Source organism: Schistocerca gregaria, unplaced genomic scaffold (genome assembly GCF_023897955.1).
Source record: "Schistocerca gregaria isolate iqSchGreg1 unplaced genomic scaffold, iqSchGreg1.2 ptg000198l, whole genome shotgun sequence".
Taxonomy (NCBI): Eukaryota; Metazoa; Arthropoda; class Insecta; order Orthoptera; family Acrididae; genus Schistocerca; species Schistocerca gregaria.
Window position 1 is genome coordinate 4,332,600 of NW_026061736.1, and position 15,805 is coordinate 4,348,404.

The following is a 15,805-nucleotide window of genomic DNA, read 5'->3' on the forward strand; positions in this document are numbered from 1 at the left end:
AAAAAGTCAATAATCGATACCTAAAACTTGAATTGGACTACTTCTTACTGGCTATTACATCAACTTAGATGCTTCATCTGTGTTCTACTATGGTGCTTTTAGTGTCTCAGCATACAGCAGCACGCGACATAGCTGTGCAGACGATAAGTACAACCGTTTCAGAGAGAAGAGCGGCCAATGTGACGATCTGGCTTTAAGTCGATTCGATAACAAATGACGAAAACGGACGGATTTCTCAGGTTTTTACTACATATGAACACTTTTCAAATTCTCCCGTGCAACTCGGCTGCTAGTCCTACTTTCATGCAGAATCTTAAGGTAATAGCTCATGTCCAAGGCACCAAAGCCAGCTAAGAAGTCAATAATCGATACCTAAAACTTGAATTGTACTACATCTTACTCGCTATTACATCAACTTAGAAGCTTCATCTGTGTTCTACTATGGTGCTTTTAGTGCCTCCGATTAGCGCAGCTTGCGACATAGCTTTGCAGACGATAAGTACAACCATTTCAGAGAGAAGAGCGGCCAATGTGACGATCTGGCTTTAAGTCGATTCGATAACAAATGACGAAAACGGACGGATTTCTCAGGTTTTTACTACATATGAACACTTTTCACATTCACCCGTGCAAGTCGGCTGCTAGTCCTCCTTTCATGCAGAATCTTAAGGTCCTAGCTCATGTCCAGGCAACAAAGCCAGCTAAAAAGTCAATAACCGATACCTACAACTTGAATTGTACTACTTCTTACTGGCTATTACATCATCTTAGGAGCTTCATCTGTGGTCTACTATGGTGCTTTTAGTGTCTCCGAATACCGCAGTACGCGACATAGCTTTGCAGACAATAAGTACAACCGTTTCAGAGAGCAGAGCGGCCAATGTGACGATCTGGCCTTACGTCGATTCGATAACAAATGACGAAAATGGACGGATTTCTCAGGTTTTTACTACATATGAACACTTTTCACAGTCTCCCGTGCAACTCGGCTGCTAGTCCTCCTTTCATGCAGAATCTTAAGGTCCTTGCTCATGTCCAAGGCACCAATGCCAGCTAAAAGGTCAATATTCAATACCTAAAACTTGAACTGTACTACTTCTTACTGGCTATTACATCAACTTAGAAGCTTGATCTGTGTTCTACTATGGTGCTTTTAGTGTCTCCGCATACCGCAGCACGCGACATAGCTTTTCAGACGATAAATACAACCGTTTCAGAGAGAAGAGCGGCCAATGTGACGATCTGGCTTTAAGTCGATTCGATAACAAATGACGGAAACGGACGGATTTCTCAGGTTTTTACTACATATGAAAACTTTTCACATTCTCCCGTGCAACTCGGCTGCTAGTCCTCCTTTCATGCAGAATCTTAAGGTCCTAGCTCATGTCCAAGGCACCAAAGCCAGGTAAAGGTCAATATTCATTACCTAAAACTTGAATTGTACTACTTCTTACTGGCTATTACATCATCTTAGAAGCTTCACCTGTGTTCTACTATGGTGCTTTTAGTGTCTCCGAATACCGCAGTACGCGACATAGCTTTGCAGACGATACGTACAACCGTTTCAGAGAGAAGAGCGGCCAATGTGACGATCTGGCTTTAAGTCGATTCGATAGCAAATGACGAAAACGGACGGATTTCTCAGGTTTTTACTACATATGAACACTTTTTAAATTCTCCCGTTCAACTCGGCTGCTAGTCCTACTTTCATGCAGAATCTTAAGGTAATAGCTCATGTCCAAGGCACCAAAGCCAGCTAAGAAGTCAATAATCGATACCTAAAACTTGAATTGTACTACTTCTTACTGGCTATTACATCAACTTAGAATCTTCATCTGTGTTCTACTATGGTGCTTTTAGTGTCTCCGCATACCGCAGCACGCGACATAGCTTTGTAGACGATAAGTACAACCGTTTCAGAGAGAAGAGCGGCCAAAGTGACGATCTGGCTTTAAGTCGATTCGATAACAAATGACGAAAACGGACGGATTTCTCAAGTTTTTATTACATATGAACACTTTTCACATTCTCCCGTGCAACTCGGTTGCTAGTCCTCCTTTCATGCAGAATCTTAAGGTCCTAGCTCATGTCCAAGTCACCAAAGCCAGCTAAAAAGTCAATTATCGATACCTAAAACTTGAATTGGACTACTTCTTACTGGCTATTACATCAACTTAGATGCTTCATCTGTGTTCTACTATGGTGCTTTTAGTGTCTCAGCATACAGCAGCACGCGACATAGCTGTGCAGACGATAAGTACAACCGTTTCAGAGAGAAGAGCGGCCAATGTGACGATCTGGCTTTAAGTCGATTCGATAACAAATGACGAAAACGGACGGATTTCTCAGGTTTTTACTACATATGAACACTTTTCACATTCTCCCGTGCAAGTCGGCTGCTAGTCCTCCTTTCATGCAGAATCTTAAGGTCCTAGCTCATGTCCAAGGCACCAAAGCCAGCTAAAAAGTCAATAACCGATACCTACAACTTGAATTGTACTACTTCTTACTGGCTATTACATCATCTTAGGAGCTTCATCTGTGTTCTACTATGGTGCTTTTAGTGTCTCCGAATACCGCAGTACGCGACATAGCTTTGCAGACGATACGTACAACCGTTTCAGAGAGAAGAGCGGCCAATGTGACGATATGGCTTTAAGTCGATTCGATAGCAAATGACGAAAACGGACGGATTTCTCAGGTTTTTACTACATATGAACACTTTTCACATTCTCTCGTGCAACTCGGCTGCTAGTCCTCCTTTCATGCAGAATCTTAAGGTCCTAGCTCATGTCCAAGGCACCAAAGCCAGCTAAAAGGTCAATATTCATTACCTAAAACTTGAATTGTACTACTTCTTACTGGCTATTACATCATCTTAGGAGCTTCATCTGTGTTCTACTATGGTGCTTTTAGTGTCTCCGAATACCGCAGCACGCGACATAGCTTTGCAGACGATAAGTAGAACCGTTTCAGAGAGAAGAGCGGCCAATGTGACGATCTGGCTTTAAGTCGATTCGATAACAAATGACGAAACCGGACGGATTTCTCAGGTTTTTACTACATATGAACACTTTTTACATTCTCCCGAGCAACGCGGCTGCTAGTCCTCCTTTCATGCAGAATGTTAAGGTCCTAGCTCATGTCCAAGGCACCAAAGCCAGCTAAAAAGTCAATAATCGATACCTAACTTCTTACTGGGTATTACATCAACTTAGAAGCTTCATCTGTGTTCTACTACGGTGCTTTTAGTTTCTCCGCATACTGCAGCACGCGACACAGCTTTGCAGACGATAAGTACAACCGTTTGAGAGAGAAGAGCGGCCAATGTGACGATCTGGCTTTAAGTCGATTCAATAACAAATGACGAAAACGGACGGATTTCTCAGGTTTTTACTACATATGAACACTTTTCAAATTCTCCCGTGCAACTCGGTTGCTAGTCCTCCTTTCATGCAGAATCTTAAGGTCCTAGCTCATGTCCAAGTCACCAAAGCCAGCTAAAAAGTCAATAATCGATAACTAAAACTTGAATTGGACTACTTCTTACTGGCTATTACATCAACTTAGATACTTCATCTGTGTTCTACTATGGTGCTTTTAGTGTCTCGGCATACAGCAGCACGCGATATAGCTTTGCAGACGATAAATACAACCGTTTCAGGGAGAAGAGCGGCCAATGTGACGATCTGGCTTTAAGTCGATTCGATAACAAATGACGAAAACGGACGGATTTCTCAGGTTTTTACTACATATGAAAACTTTTCACATCTCTCGTGCAACTCGGCTGCTAGTCCTCCTTTCATGCAGAATCTTAAGGTAATAGCTCATGTCCAAGGCACCAAAGCCAGCTAAGAAGTCAATAATCGATACCTAAAACTTGAATTGTACTACTTCTTACTGGCTATTACATCAACTTAGAAGCTTCATCTGTGTTCTACTATGGTGCTTTTAGTGCCTCCGCGTAGCGCAGCACGCGACATAGCTTTGCAGACGATAAGTACAACCGTTTCAGAGAGAAGAGCAGCCAATGTGACGATCTGGCTTTAACTCGATTCGATAACAAATGACGAAAACGGACGGATTTCTCAGGTTTTTACTACATATGAACACTTTTCACATTCTCCCGTGCAAGTCGGCTGCTAGTCCTCCTTTCATGCAGAATCTTAAGGTCCTAGCTCATGTCCAAGGCACCAAAGCCAGCTAAAAAGTCAATAACCGATACCTACAACTTGAATTGTACTACTTCTTACTGGCTATTACATCATCTTAGGAGCTTCATCTGTGTTCTACTATGGTGCTTTTAGTGTCTCCGAATACCGCAGTACGCGACATAGCTTTGCAGACGATACGTACAACCGTGTCAGAGAGAAGAGCGGCCAATGTGACGATCTGGCTTTAAGTCGATTCGATAGCAAATGACGAAAACGGACGGATTTCTCAGGTTTTTACTACATATGAACACTTTTCACATTCTCTCGTGCAACTCGGCTGCTAGTCCTCCTTTCATGCACAATGTTAAGGTCCTAGCTCATGTCCAAATCACCAAAGCCAGCTAAAAGGTCAATATTCATTACCTAAAACTTGAATTGTACTACATCTTACTGGCTATTACATCATCTTAGGAGCTTCATCTGTGTTCTACTATGGTGCTTTTAGTGTCTCCGAATACCGCAGTACGCGACATAGCTTTGCTGACGATACGTACAACCGTTTCAGAGAGAAGAGCGGCCAATGTGACGATCTGGCTTTAAGTCGATTCGATAGCAAATGACGAAAACGGACGGATTTCTCAGGTTTTTACTACATATGAACACTTTTCACATTCTCCCGTGCAACTCGGCTGCTAGTCCTCCTTTCATGCACAATGTTAAGGTCCTAGCTCATGTCCAAGGCACTAAAGCCAGCTAAAAAGTCAATAATCGATACCTAAAACTTGAATTGTACTATTTCTTACTGGCTATTACATCATCTTAGAAGCTTCATCTGTGATCTACTATGGTGCTTTTAGTTTCTCCGCATACCGCAGCACGCGACATAGTTTTGCAGACGATAAGCACAACCGTTTCAGAGAGAAGAGCGGCCAATGTGACGATCTGGCTTTAAGTCGATTCGATAACAAATGACGAAAACGGACGTATTTCTCAGGTTTTTACTACATATGAACACTTTTCACATTCTCCCGTGCAACTCGGCTGCTAGTCCTCCTTTCATGCAGAATGTTAAGGTCCTAGCTCATGTCCAAGGCACCAAAGCCAGCTAAAAAGTCAATAATCGATACCTAAAACTTGAATTGTACTACTTCTTACTGGCTATTACATCATCTTAGGAGCTTCATCTGTGTTCTACTATGGTGCTTTTAGTGTCTCCGCATACCGCAGCACGTGACATAGCTTTGCAGACGATAAGTACAAGCGTTTCAGAGAGAAGAGCGGCCAATGTGACTATCTGGCTTTCAGTCGATTCGATAACAAATGACGAAAATGGACGGATTTCTCAGGTTTTTACTACATATGAACACTTTTCACAGTCTCCCGTGCAACTCGGCTGCTAGTCCTCCTTTCATGCAGAATCTTATGGTCGTTGCTCATGTCCAAGGCACCAAAGCCAGCTAAAAGGTAATTATTCAATACCTAAAACTTGAACTGTACTACTTCTTACTGGCTATTACATCAACTTAGAAGCTTCATCTGTGTTCTACTATGGTGCTTTTAGTGTCTCCGCATACCACAGCATGCGACATAGCTTTGCAGACGATAAATACAACCGTTTCAGAGAGAAGAGCGGCCAATGTGACGATCTGGCTTTAAGTCGATTCGATAACAAATGACGAAAACGGACGTATTTCTCAGGTTTTTACTACATATGAAAACTTTTCACATTCTCTCGTGCAACTCGGCTGCTAGTCCTCCTTTCATGCAGAATCTTAAGGTCCTAGCTCATGTCCAAGGCACCAAAGCCAGCTAAAAGGTCAATATTCATTACCTAAAACTTGAATTGTACTACTTCTTACTGGCTATTACATCATCTTAGGAGCTTCATCTGTATTCTACTATGGTGCTTTTAGTGTCTCCGAATACCGCAGTACGCGACATAGCTTTGCAGACGATACGTACAACCGTTTCAGAGAGAAGAGCGGCCAATGTGACGATCTGGCTTTAAGTCGATTCGATAGCAAATGACGAAAACGGACGGATTTCTCAGGTTTTTACTACATATGAACACTTTTCACATTCTCTCGTGCAAGTCGGCTGCTAGTCCTCCTATCATGCAGAATGTTAAGGTCCTAGCTCATGTCCAAGGCACCAAAGCAAGCTAAAAAGTCAATAATCGATACCTAACTTCTTACTGGCTATTACATCAACTTAGAAGCTTCATCTGTGTTCTACTACGAAGCTTTTAGTTTCTCCGCATACCGCAGCACGCGACACAGCTTTGCAGACGATAAGTACAACCGTTTCAGAGAGACGAGCGGCCAATGTGACGATCTGGCTTTAAGTCGATTCGATAGCAAATGACGAAAACGGACGGATTTCTCAGGTTTTTACTACATATGAACACTTTTCACATTCTCTCGTGCAACTCGTCTGCTAGTCCTCCTTTCATGCAGAATCTTAAGGTCCTAGCTCATGTCCAAGGCAAGAAAGCCAGCTAAAAGGTCAATATTCATTACCTAAAACTTGAATTGTACTACTTCTTCCTGGCTATTACATCATCTTAGGAGCTTCATCTGTGTTCTACTATGGTGCTTTTAGTGTCTCCGAATACCGCAGCACGCGACATAGCTTTGCAGACGATAAGTACAACCGTTTCAGAGAGAAGAGCGGCCAATGTGACGATCTGGCTTTAAGTCGATTCGATAACAAATGACGAAACCGGACGGATTTCTCAGGTTTTTACTACATATGAACACTTTTCACATTCTCTCGTGCAACTCGGCTGCTAGTCCTCCTTTCATGCAGAATCTTAAGGTCCTAGCTCATGTCCAATGCACCAAAGCCAGCTAAAAGGTCAATATTCATTACCTAAAACTTGAATTGTACTACTTCTTACTGGCTATTACATCATCTTAGGAGCTTCATCTGTGTTCTACTATGGTGCTTTTACTGTCTCCGAATACCGCAGTACGCGACATTGCTTTGCAGACGATACGTACAACCGTTTCAGAGAGAAGAGCGGCCAATGTGACGATCTGGCTTTAAGTCGATTCGATAGCAAATGACGAAAACGGACGGATTTCTCAGGTTTTTACTACATATGAACACTTTTCACATTCTCCCGTGCAACTCGGCTGCTAGTCCTCCTTTCATGCACAATGTTAAGGTCCTAGCTCATGTCCAAGGCAGCAAAGCCAGCTAAAAAGTCAATAATCGATACCTAAAACTTGAATTGTACTATTTCTTACTGGCTATTACATCATCTTAGAAGCTTCATCTGTGATCTACTATGGTGCTTTTAGTTTCTCCGCATACCGCAGCACGCGACATAGTTTTGCAGACGATAAGCACAACCGTTTCAGAGAGAAGAGCGGCCAATGTGACGATCTGGCTTTAAGTCGATTCGATAACAAATGTCGAAAACGGACGTATTTCTCAAGTTTTTACTGCATATGAACACTTTTCACATTCTCCCGTGCAACTCGGCTGCTAGTCCTCCTTTCATGCAGAATGTTAAGGTCCTAGCTCATGTCCAAGGCACCAAAGCCAGCTTAAAAGTCAGTAATCGTTACCTAAAACTTGAATTGTACTACTTCTTACTGGCTAATACATCATCTTAGAAGCTTCATCTGTGATCTACTATGGCGCTTTGAGTTTCTCCACATACCGCAGCACGCGACATAGTTTTGCAGACGATAAGCACAACCGTTTCAGAGAGAAGAGCGGCCAATGTGACGATCTGGCTTTAAGTCGATTCGATAACAAATGACGAAAACGGACGGATTTCTCAGGTTTTTACTACATATGAACACTTTTCAAATTCTCCCGTGCAACTCGGCTGCTAGTCCTACTTTCATGCAGAATCTTAAGGTAATAGCTCATGCCCAAGGCACCAAAGCCAGCAAAGAAGTCAATAATCGATACCTAAAACTTGAATTGTACTACTTCTTACTGGCTATTACATCAACTTAGAAGCTTCATCTGTGTTCTACTATGGTGCTTTTAGTGCCTCCGCGTAGCGCAGCACGCGACATAGCTTTGCAGACGATAAGTACAACCGTTTCAGAGAGGAGCGGCCAATGTGACCATCTGGCTTTAAGTCGATTCGATAACAAATGACGAAACCGGACGGATTTCTCAGGTTTTTACTACATATGAACACTTTTCACATTCTCCCGAGCAACGCGGCTGCTAGTCCTCCTTTCATGCAGAATGTTAAGGTCGTAGCTCATGTCCAAGGCACCAAAGCCAGCTAAAAAGTCAATAATCGATACCTAACTTCTTACTGGCTATTACATCAACTTAGAAGCTTCATCTGTGTTCTACTACGGTGCTTTTAGTTTCTCTGCATACCGCAGCACGCGACACAGCTTTGCAGACGATAAGTACAACCGTTTCAGAGAGAAGAGCGGCCAATGTGACGATCTGGCTTTAAGTCGATTCAATAACAAATGACGAAAACGGACGGATTTCTCAGGTTTTTACTACATATGAACACTTTTCAAATTAACCCGTGCAACTCGGCTGCTAGTCCTACTTTCATGCAGAATCTTAAGGTAATAGCTCATGTCCAAGGCACCAAAGCCAGCTAAGAAGTCAATAATCGATACCTAAAACTTGAATTGTACTACTTCAAACTGGCTATTACATCAACTTAGAATCTTCATCTGTGTTCTACTATGGTGCTTTTAGTGTCTCCGCATACCGCAGCACGCGACATAGCTTTGTAGACGATAAGTACAACCGTTTCAGAGAGAAGAGCGGCCAAAGTGACGATCTGGCTTTAAGTCGATTCGATAACAAATGACGAAAACGGACGGATTTCTCAGGTTTTTATTACATATGAACACTTTTCACATTCTCCCGTGCAACTCGGTTGCTAGTCCTCCTTTCATGCAGAATCTTGAGGTCCTAGCTCATGTCCAAGTCACCAAAGCCAGCTAAAAAGTCAATAATCGATACCTAAAACATGAATTGGACTACTTCTTACTGGCTATTACATCAACTTAGATGCTTCATCTGTGTTCTACTATGGTGCTTTTAGTGTCTCCGAATACCGCAGTAGGCGACATAGCTTTGCAGACAATAAGTACAACCGTTTCAGAGAGCAGAGCGGCCAATGTGACGATCTGGCTTTACGTCGATTCGATAACAAATGACGAAAATGGACGGATTTCTCAGGTTTTTACTACATATGAACACTTTTCACAGTCTCCCGTGCAACTCGGCTGCTAGTCCTCCTTTCATGCAGAATCTTAAGGTCCTTGCTCATGTCCAAGGCACCAAAGCCAGCTAAAAGGTCAATATTCAGTACCTAAAACTTGAACTGTACTACTTCTTACTGGCTATTACATCAACTTAGAAGCTTGATCTGTGTTCTACTATGGTGCTTTTAGTGTCTCCGCATACCACAGCACGCGACATAGCTTTGCAGACGATAAATACAACCGTTTCAGAGAGAAGAGCGGCCCATGTGACGATCTGGCTTTAAGTCGATTCGATAACAAATGACGAAAACGGACGGATTTCTGAGGTTTTTACTACATATGAAAACTTTTCACATTCTCTCGTGCAACTCGGCTGCTAGTCCTCCTTTCATGCAGAATCTTAAGGTCCTAGCTCATGTCCAAGGCACCAAAGCCAGCTAAAAGGTCAATATTCATTACCTAAAACTTGAATTGTACTACTTCTTACTGGCTATTACATCATCTTAGGAGCTTCATCTGTGTTCTACTATGGTGCTTTTAGTGTCTCCGAATACCGCAGTACGCGACATAGCTTTGCAGACGATACGTACAACCGTTTCAGAGAGAAGAGCGGCCAATGTGACGATCTGGCTTTAAGTCGATTCGATAGCAAATGACGAAAACGGACGGATTTCTCAGGTTTTTACTACATATGAACACTTTTCACATTCTCTCGTGCAACTCGGCTGCTAGTCCTCCTTTCATGCAGAATGTTAAGGTCCTAGCTCATGTCCAAGGCACCAAAGCCAGCTAAAAAGTCAATAATCGATACCTAACTTCTTACTGGCTATTACATCAACTTAGAAGCTTCATCTGTGTTCTACTACGGTGCTTTTAGTTTCTCCGCATACCGCAGCACGCGACACAGCTTTTCAGACGATAAGTACAACCGTTTCAGAGAGAAGAGCGGCCAATGTGACGATCTGGCTTTAAGTCGATTCGATAACAAATGACGAAAACGGACGGACTTCTCAGGTTTTTACTACATATGAACACTTTTCAAATTCTCCCGTGCAACTCGGCTGCTAGTCCTACTTTCATGCAGAATCTTAAGGTAATAGCTCATGTCCAAGGCACCAAAGCCAGCTAAGAAGTCAATAATCGATACCTAAAACTTGAATTGTACTACTTCTTACTGGCTATTACATCAACTTAGAAGCTTCATCTGTGTTCTACTATGGTGCTTTTAGTGCCTCCGCGTAGCGCAGCACGCGACATAGCTTTGCAGACGATAAGTACAACCGTATCAGAGAGAAGAGCAGCCAATGTGACGGTCTGGCTTTAACTCGATTCGATAACAAATGACGAAAACGGACGGTTTTCTCAGGTTTTTACTACATATGAACACTTTTCACATTCTCTCGTGCAACTCGGCTGCTAGTCCTCCTTTCATGCAGAATCTTAAGGTCCTAGCTCATGTCCAAGGCACCAAAGCCAGCTAAAAGGTCAATATTCATTACCTAAAACTTGAATTGTACTACTACTTACTGGCTATTACATCATCTTAGGAGCTTCATCTGTGTTCTACTATGGTGCTTTTAGTGTCTCCGAATACCGCAGTACGCGACATAGCTTTGCAGACGATACGTACAAGCGTTTCAGAGAGAAGAGCGGCCAATGTGACGAACTGGCTTTAAGTCGATTCGATAGCAAATGACGAAAACGGACGGATTTCTCAGGTTTTTACTACATATGAACACTTTTCACATTCTCCCGTGCAACTCGGCTGCTAGTCCTCCTTTCATGCACAATGTTAAGGTCCTAGCTCATGTCCAAGGCACCAAAGCCAGCTAAAAAGTCAATAATCGATACCTAAAACTTGAATTGTACTATTTCTTACTGGCTATTACATCATCTTAGAAGCTTCATCTGTGATCTACTATGGTGCTTTTAGTTTCTCCGCATACCGCAGCACGCGACATAGTTTTGCAGACGATAAGCACAACCGTTTCAGAGAGAAGAGCGGCCAATGTGACGATCTGGCTTTAAGTCGATTCGATAACAAATGACGAAAACGGACGTATTTCTCAGGTTTTTACTGCATATGAACACTTTTCACATTCTCCCGTGCAACTCGGCTGCTAGTCCTCCTTTCATGCAGAATGTTAAGGTCCTAGCTCATGTCCAAGGCACCAAAGCCAGCTAAAAAGTCAATAATCGATACCTAAAACTTGAATTGTACTACTTCTTACTGGCTAATACATCATCTTAGAAGCTTCATCTGTGATCTACTATGGTGCTTTTAGTTTCTCCGCATACCGCAGCACGCAACATAGTTTTGCAGACGATAAGCACAACCGTTTCAGAGAGAAGAGCGGCCAATGTGACGATCTGGCTTTAAGTCGATTCGATAACAAATGACGAAAACGGACGGATTTCTCAGGTTTTTACTGCATATGAACACTTTTCACATTCTCCCGTGCAACTGGGCTGCTAGTCCTCCTTTTATGCAGAATCTTAAGGTCCTAGCTCATGTCCAAGGTACCGAAGCCAGCTAAAAAGTCAATAATCGATACCTAAATCTTGAATTGGACTACTTCTTACTGGCTATTGCATCAACTTAGTAGCTTCACCTGTGTTCTACTATGGTGATTTTAGTGTCTCCGCATACCGCAGCACGTGACATAGCTTTGCAGACGATAAGTACAAGCGTTTCAGAGAGAAGAGCGGCCAATGTGACTATCTGGCTTTCAGTCGATTCGATAACAAATGACGAAAACGGACGAATTTCTCCGGTTTTTACTACATATAAACACTTTTCACATTCTCCCGTGCAACTCGGCTGATACTCCTCCTTTCATGCAGAATCTTAAGGTCCTAGCTAATGTCCAAGGCACCAAAGCCGGCTAAGAAGTCAATAATCGATACCTAAAACTTGAATTGTACTACTTCTTACTGGCTATTACATCATCTTAGGAGCTTCATCTGTGTTCTACTATGGTGCTTTTAGTGTCTCCGAATACCGCAGTACGCGACATAGCTTTGCAGACGATAAGTACAACCGTTTCAGAGAGCAGAGCGGCCACTGTGATGATCTGGCTTTAAGTCGATTCGATAACAAATGACGAAAACGGACGGATTTCTCAGGTTTTTACTACATATGAACACTTTTCACATTCTCCCGTGCAACTCGGCTGCTAGTCCACCTTTCATGCAGAATCTTAAGGTCCTTGCTCATGTCCAAGGCACCAAAGCCAGCTAAAAGGTCAATATTCAATACCTTAATCTTGAATTGGACTACTTCTTACTGGCTATTGCATCAACTTAGTAGCTTCATCTGTGTTCTACTATGGTGATTTTAGTGTCTCCGCATACCGCAGCACGCGACATAGCTTTGTAGACGATAAGTACAACCGTTTCAGAGAGACGAGCGGCCAATGTGACGATCTGGCTTTAAGTCGATTCGATAACAAATGACGAAAACGGACGGATTTCTCAGGTTTTTATTACATATGAACACTTTTCACATTCTCCCGTGCAACTCGGCTGCTAGTCCTCCTTTCATGCAGAATATTAAGGTCCTAGCTCATGTCCAAGGCACCAAAGCCAGCTAAATATTCAATATTCAGTTCCTAAAACTTGAATTGTACTACTTCTTACTGGCTATTACATCAACTTACAAGCTTCATCTCTGTTCTACTATGGTGCTTTTAGTGTCTCCACATACCGCAGCACGCGACATAGCTTTGCAGAAGATAAGTACAACCGTTTCAGAGAGAAGAGCGGCCAAAGTGACGATCTGGCTTTAAGTCGATTCGGTAACAAATGAAGAAAACAGACGGATTTCTCGGGTTTTTACTACATGCGAACACTTTTCACATTCTCCCGTGCAACTCTGCTGCTAGTCCTCCATTCACGTAGAATCTCAAGGTCGTAGCTCATGTCCAAGGCACCAAAGCCAGCTAAAAAGTCAATAATCGATACCTAAAACTTGAATTGTACTACTTCTTACTGGCTATTACATCAACTTAGAAGTTTCATCTGTGTTCTACTATGATGATTTTCGTGTCTCCGCATACCGCAGCACGTGACATAGCATTGCAGACGATAAGTACAACCGTTTCACGGAGAAGAGTGGCCAATGTAACGATCTGGCTTTAAGTTGATTCGATAACAAATGACGAAAACGGACGGATTTCTCAGGTTTTTACTACATATGAACACTTTTCACATTCTCCCGTGCAACTCGGCTGCTAATCCTCCTTTCATGCAGAATGTTAAGGTCCTAGCTCATGTCCAAGGCACCAAAGCCAGCTAAAAAGTCAATAATCGATACCTAATACTTGAATTGTACTACTTCTTACTGGCTAATACATGATCTTAGAAGCTTCATCTGTGATCTACTATGGTGCTTTTAGTTTCTCCGCATACCGCAGCACGCAACATAGTTTTGCAGACGATAAGCACAACCGTTTCAGAGAGAAGAGCGGCCAATGTGACGATCTGGCTTTGTCGATTCGATAACAAATGACCAAAACGGACGGATTTCTCAGGTTTTTACTTTATATGAACACTTTTCACATTCTCCCGTGCAACTGGGCTGCTAGTCCTCCTTTTATGCAGAATCTTAAGGTCCTAGCTCATGTCCAAGGTACCGAAGCCAGCTAAAAAGTCAATAATCGATACCTAAATCTTGAATTGGACTACTTCTTACTGGCTATTGCATCAACTTAGTAGCTTCACCTGTGTTCTACTATGGTAATTTTAGTGTCTCCGCATACCGCAGCACGTGACATAGCTTTGCAGACGATAAGTACAAGCGTTTCAGAGAGAAGAGCGGCCAATGTGACTATCTGGCTTTCAGTCGATTCGATAACAAATGACGAAAACGGACGAAATTCTCCGGTTTTTACTACATATAAACACTTTTCACATTCTCCCGTGCAACTCGGCTGATACTCCTCCTTTCATGCAGAATCTTAAGGTCCTAGCTCATGTCCAAGGCACCGAAGCCGGCTAAGAAGTCAATAATCGATACCTAAAACTTGAATTGTACTACTTCTTACTGGCTATTACATCAACTTAGAAGTTTCATCTGTGTTCTACTATGGTGCTTTTAGTGTCTCCGCATAGCGCAGCACGCGACATAGCTTTGCAGACGATAAATACAACCGTTTCAGAGAGAAGAGCGGCCAATGTGACGATCTGGCTTTAAGTCGATTCGATAACAAATGACGAAAACGGACGGATTTCCCAGGTTTTTACTACATATGAACACTTTTCACATTCTCCCGTGCAACTCGGCTGCTAGTCCTCCTTTCATGCAGAATCTTAAGGTCCTAGCTCATGTCCAAGGCACCAAAGCCAGCTAAAAGGTCAATATTCATTACGTAAAACTTGATTTGTACTACTTCTTACTGGCTATTACATCATCTTAGGAGCTTCATCTGTGTTCTACTATGGTGCTTTTAGTGTCTCCGAATACCGCAGTACGCGACATAGCTTTGCAGACGATAAGTACAACCGTTTCAGAGAGCAGAGCGGCCAATGTGATGATCTGGTTTTAAGTCGATTCGATAACAAATGACGAAAACGGACGGATTTCTCAGGTTTTTGCTACATATGAACACTTTTCACATTCTCCCGTGCAACTCGGCTGCTAGTCCACCTTTCATGCAGAATCTTAAGGTCCTTGCTCAAGTCCAAGGCACCAAAGCCATCCAAAAGGTCAATATTCAATACCTAAATCTTGAATTGGACTACTTCTTACTGGCTATTGCATCAACTTAGTAGCTTCATCTGTGTTCTACTATGGTGATTTTAGTGTCTCCGCATACCGCAGCACGCGACATAGATTTGTAGACGATAAGTACAACCGTTTCAGAGAGACGAGCGGCCAATGTGACGATCTGGCTTTAAGTCGATTCGATAACAAATGACGAAAACGGACGGATATCTCAGGTTTTTATTACATATGAACACTTTTCACATTCTCCCGTGCAACTCGGCTGCTAGTCCTCCTTTCATGCAGAATATTAAGGTCCTAGCTCATGTCCAAGGCACCAAAGCCAGCTAAATATTCAATATTCAGTTCCTAAAACTTGAATTGTACTACTTCTTACTGGCTATTACATCAACTTACAAGCTTCATCTCTGTTCTACTATGGTGCTTTTAGTGTCTCCACATACCGCAGCACGCGACATAGCTTTGCAGAAGATAAGTACAACCGTTTCAGAGAGAAGAGCGGCCAATGTGACGATCTGGCTTTAAGTCGATTCGATAACAAATGAAGAAAACGGACGGATTTCTCAGGTTTTTACTACATGTGATCACTTTTCACATTCTCCCGTGCAACTCGGCTGCTAGTCCTCCATTCACGCAGAATCTCAAGGTCGTAGCTCATGTCCAAGGCACCAAAGCCAGCTAAAAAGTCAATAATCGATACCTAAAACTTGAATTGT